Here is a 5,470-nt window from a genome sequence, read left to right as displayed (position 1 = left end):
TTCGTATTTTGACCAATTCTAAGCACAAACTTAGGGAAAATATGGCACGAAACACCACTAGGGTGCCAAGATCTCTACACATATCCCATGAGGGACTGGACAACATTTCACGGGCCGTCCCCGCTCGTGCCTCTAACCCAATTTCCTAAGCACCCGAATTTACACCAGGGTGATAGAAACACACAGCCAGAAAATGGAGGGTGTATGAATGATAATTGCACCTTGAAAGGCGCTTGTCCCTTTCCTTATTCAGTATGTTTCAGTCATCCTGATGCCTAGTGTGTCGACGGGTCAAGAACCGGTGGTCATGCCCTTGGACTAGAAAAATGTGTAAGTGCGTAGGAAAAATCGAGGCCACGTGATACGGACTATCGAAAGTCGGTAGCCGGTGTCGACCTATCCCTTGGATCCACCGGGGTCGTGGAGATCCCGAAAGAGCCAAGAAACCAGTCGTTCATCTCGGAAGTGGTCTAAAGAAGGACTCGTGCACCCTGACTTGAGCCGCCCTCAAATCAGGCCTGGATTCAAGTCAAAACACATGAGTACTCCCCATATATCCATGCTACGTGTGTCATGTATCTCAGTGCTTTTGAAATTGTAAGTTTTAAAAGGGCATATTCGACAGTTCATGGACCGTCGACGTGATTATAAATTAATAGCTGGTTTATGTAATTTATTTAAAGCCGAGTGATTTGCTTAGTCAAGTGAAATGTCCCGATTACCCCATATGTGGAATTATTGAGTTTAATTAAAATCTTGCCGAATGCTTTAAGTTTGCGAGTTTCAGGCCGTCGAGCCGGCTATTGATGGACCGTTCAATAAAAACCTTAATTCCCGACCGTCTCGAAATTAAATCCGATTTTAACCTGAGTTTTCATGATTGATCCGATTCGTGTGGGGGTTTTAATCAAAAACACATTCAAACATTCCAAAGCACATGAATATAGGCAAAAATGATTTATAGTAAAATTTAATTTGTCGGTTTTAAGTCCAAGTGATTAATTAAGCTGGTTTTGTTGTTCTTAATCGATTTTATTTATGTAGAGCTGAGTGAGCATGAAATTAATTCGTGTGGGTTCGTTCTCGTTTCAAACAACTGCTTTTAAGGCCGATACATAAAACATTAAATTCATGCTTGAGCTGGTCTTGATCATAACATGCCGAATTTCAAAAGTCGGATTTAATTAATAATCCGCTTCGTGCTATCTTAATTCAATTAAAGCACACATTTCATCACGTCATCGACAAAATTATGCAATGGAAGAGCCCTAGTCAGGCCACTGAGCTTGAGTCAATCACCTCTTCCGTGCTTGTGCCTGAAGGAATCACACAAGCCTTTGAGCTTTCCTTGAACCGACACATGCAAATGCTATTTAGGTGCATTCCAACCTGCAAAACGGAGAGCCCAAAAATGCAACAAAGCAGCTATAACTACATGGAGGCGATCTGGACAGTGGCTTCAGAGCGTCATGAGGGCAGCACAGTAACAACAACATCGATCCGGCAACGGCAAGGGGCCCAGGAAGGAATGGCAGCTCCGTAGCGACCTTGGAATAAGCCCCAACAACAGCGTGATATCGGAGTCTAAATGGAGACCGAACAACAACAACATAGCTTCGGGAGTTGGGACAATGATCTACAAGAAAACAAAGCATCGACAGACAACAGAAATGCTGCAAAATAGAAGTGACCATTTCAAGTAGAAAAGGAGGGGCAGCAGCAATGAAACAACTCGAGGGAAGTAATGGCTGCACAGAGGGCTCAGAGGAGGGTAGGAGATCGACACCAATAGCAGTGACTACGAAGAGGGGAGACAAGCAGGAGGCTCAGGGAGTAGTCTGGGCCTGACTGGTCGTCTATTTTGAATTGTGTGTGCATCATCAGAGGGAGAGGCTGGCTGCTCTTTGTTTGTCCATGCTGGTGTCATTCTTTAGAAAGGAGAAGAGAGCTTAGAGAGCTACAGAGACAATAACTGATGGTGGTGATGGATGCACAAGTGGTGACAGTGCTCAAGGTGATGATCTAGGATGTTTGCTGGTCAAGGAGAGGGTGTGAGGCCATGGTGCTTAGTAGTAGGAGAGAGAGACGGGTGATATGGTCATAAGTTAAGCTCGGGTCCAAGAGGGTGAGCTGGGAACTGTGAGAGAGAGAGCGAGCTGGGGGGACCTCGGTGTCTAAGAGAACGAGCTGAGGGGAAAGGTCGAGTTGAGGCAGATTTTGGTGAGAGAGTTGAGCTGAGAGGTTGTCGGGGAGTTAGCTGAGGGACTGGTGAGATGAGATGATCGGAAGTGAGCTGAGGGCGAGGACAACAGCTGAAGGGGAATGTTGAGAGGGAGCTGAGGGTGAAATCAAGATTGTTAGAATCGCGATTCTACTTAGAATCGATCGAGGGTTGTCGAATCGTGAATCGTAATTCAAATCGTGAATCGTAAGATTCTACCTTTAATTAAAAAAAGTATATATATATATATAGGGTAAATTGCATCGGTAGTTCAAAATATTTTACAAATGTTTCATGATGGTCCAAAAAGTTTTTTTCGCTACATGATGGTACAAAATGTTTCAAAGTTGTTTCATGATGGTACAAACCGTCAACTCGAGCTGACGCCATTAACATTTTGCTGACGTGATGCGTCCTATGTGTCACTTTTATTATGTGGAACCAATCATAGTGCGCCACGTCATTTAAGACAAAATAAAATTTTAAAAAGTCCAAAAAAATACAAAAAATAATTAAAAAAATACAAAAAAAAGAGTAAAAATTTTGAAAAAAATAAAAAATATTTTAAAATTTTGAAAATTTGAAAATCATTTTTAAAAAATTTAAAATTTTTAAATTTTTTTTAAAAATATAAAAATACAAAAAAGAGTAAAAATTTAGAAAAAAAAATAAAAAAATTATTTTAAAATTTTGAAAATCTTAAAATTATTTTTAACAAATTTAATTTTTTTTAAAATTCAATTTTTTTAAAAAAATTAATTTTTTTTAAAAAATTTTAAATAATTTTTTTTATTTTTAAAAATAATTTTAAATAATTTTATAAAAATTTAAATTTAATATTAAAATTATTTAAAATTTAATATTAAAATTATTTAAAATTTTAAATTAAAAGTTTAAAATTTTAGAATTATTTAAAATTTTTCGGCCACTTTAGCAAGGAGGTGACACGTAGTAGCCACGTCAACGTCGGCTTGACGACGTCAAGCTTGAGTTGACGGTTTGTACCATCATGAAACAACTTTGAAACATTTTGTACCATCATGTAGCGAAAAAAACTTTTTGGACCATCATGAAATATTTGTAAAACATTTTGGACCACCGGTGCAATTTACCCATATATATATATGTAGCATACTTTTCTTAGAAAAAAAATCAATATTTGTTCACTACAAACTAACAAACCAACAATAGAATGAAGGTTCTTTTTCTAAAAGAATCGAATCGAATCAAAACACTTTTTCCGTGAGCCGCTTTTCAATTGAGATAATAGATGAGAGTATGAGTACCAATCTAGAGAAACATATCCCAATCACTGATTAAAGCATTTGGACAGCTTCATCGTACACAAACATTTTATTTCTTTGCTCCATTTGACACTCAATTCTGAATGCAAATAGAATTTATCCACTTGAAACTGAGATAATCTTCTACAAGCAGCACTAGCAGCAAAACATTTAGAAGATGCGCACTACCCAAGAACGACTCACGATGATTCGCATTACCTGGTCTAATCAAAGCTCCCACGGTCGAAGCTTGGGCAGGGTCTGTCAAAGCTTAGGCAGGGTTAGTCGAAAGCTCGGATGGTCGAAACTCGGGCAGAGCAAGACTCTACCTGGTCTGGTCGAAGTCGGACGGTCGAAGCTCAAGGCACAACAATACTCTTACCTGGTCTGGTCGAAGCTCGATGGTCGAAGCTCGGGCACAACGAGACAAGGCTCTACCTGGTCTGGTCGAAACTCGGACGGAGAAAGTACCTGGTCGGAGGGAGGATTAGGGTAAATTCGTCGATCAATGAAGAAGAAATGAGCAATGGAGTCTGGAAGATTAGAAGAAAAGGGCAAATGTTGGTGATTTGGTGAAGAAGAAAGGGAAAGGGGTGGAAATAAGGCCGTTGGGCTATGGGTTGGGCTTCGGCCCGACTTTGGTATGGCCTTCGCCCGAGGGCCCAACTTTGAGCTGAGCTTCTCTCGCGTCTGGGCTAAATCCAGAATCGTAAAATCGAGTCCGCTATTCTGGGCCCGATTCACCCTCGATTCTACGTCCTAGACTCAGCCCATAGATTCGAAATCGGTTACCCTCCCTCGAATCGTAGAATTGTACGATTTTACAATTCGAATCACGATTCTGATAACCACGGTGAAATTGTGTGAGCTCGGGGAAAGGGTTCTGTGAGCTGTGAGAGGAGAAGCCAGGTGAATGTGAGTTGAGGGAAAAACTAGATGGTGAGCTCCCCTCTTTCTGTTCTGTTCTCTTTCCCTTTTTTTTTTTCCCGTCTGCTCTCTGTTCTGATTTCTTTTTTTTTTCCCTTCCCGCTATTTGCCCGAGCCAAAGAGAAAGAGAAAGAGAGAGAGAGAGAGAAAGAGAGAGAGAGAGAGTTCTGAGAGAAAAGAGAGAGAGGGGGATTAGCTGGTTTGTTGATGGCTTCGAAATGGAGAGAAAAGATGAGGTTGATGGTCGCATGTTGCAGAGGATGCAGGGCATGGGCTTCAACCTGGATAGCCGACTGTAGAAGCACCAAAAGACAGGAAGAGGAAAAAAAAACGAAAGGAAAGGAAAATGGAAAAGAAGAAATGGTTGGTTCCGTCCGTATGGGTTTGCCGTGAAGTAGAAGATGATGCGAATTCTAATGATCGATGGAGCTGCTGTCATGATATGCAGAGGAGGGGCAGGACATGGGTTCGCCCAAGTTGCAGGTACCTGCAAAGCAAGAAGACGAAAGAAATGAAAGAAAAAAAAGAAAAAGAAAAGGAAATGAAGAAACTTGGCCGACAGATCATGGGGGTTGACTGCCATCTGTTCATTGACCTTTACTTCTTCTTCTTCTTCTTCTTCTTCTTCTCGTTATTTTTTTACATATATATATATATACACTATTCGTACGGGCATCCAACGATCGATAAATTGATTTCTCGGAATCAGTGGATATTTTCGAAATGAAAATTTCGAAATTTCGAAATTCGAAATATAACCGGCTTCATGGGAATTCCAATTTGCGTCGACGGAAATCGAGTCTAGATAAAAGTCGACATCGAACCTCCGACATGCGTCAATCGTAATTGTCATATTAATTTCGAAATTCTATCTTTAAAATTAGATATTCGGAAAATGATTTGAAAATTGATCTGAAAATACTCTTGAACAAATTCAAGAATCGGTATTATGCGGAAAAATATTTTCTCAGTCCTAAATATTATCCCGAATTTTGTAAAATTGAAATTAATGAGTGTAAGACCCGAAATTCTTGCCTTT

At 40.1% G+C, this 5,470-nt stretch overlaps 1 long non-coding RNA gene across 1 annotated transcript; it reads right to left on the bottom strand.

Annotated features, from left to right (window-relative positions):
• Positions 1–1,116: 1,116 nt before the first annotated feature.
• On the bottom strand, positions 1,117–4,968 carry LOC116205589. Its single transcript, XR_004156541.1, has 2 exons — positions 3,724–4,968; positions 1,117–1,636 (listed from the first exon to the last, which is right to left on the bottom strand). It is a non-coding gene; the product is annotated as an uncharacterized LOC116205589 (long non-coding RNA).
• Positions 4,969–5,470: the final 502 nt, after the last annotated feature.

The sequence above is a fragment of the Punica granatum genome, chromosome 1, assembly GCF_007655135.1.
Source record: "Punica granatum isolate Tunisia-2019 chromosome 1, ASM765513v2, whole genome shotgun sequence".
NCBI classification, from domain to species: domain Eukaryota; kingdom Viridiplantae; phylum Streptophyta; class Magnoliopsida; order Myrtales; family Lythraceae; genus Punica; species Punica granatum.
The sequence above is the reverse complement of the archived record's forward strand: the minus strand, read 5'-3'. Positions and strand labels throughout refer to the sequence as shown.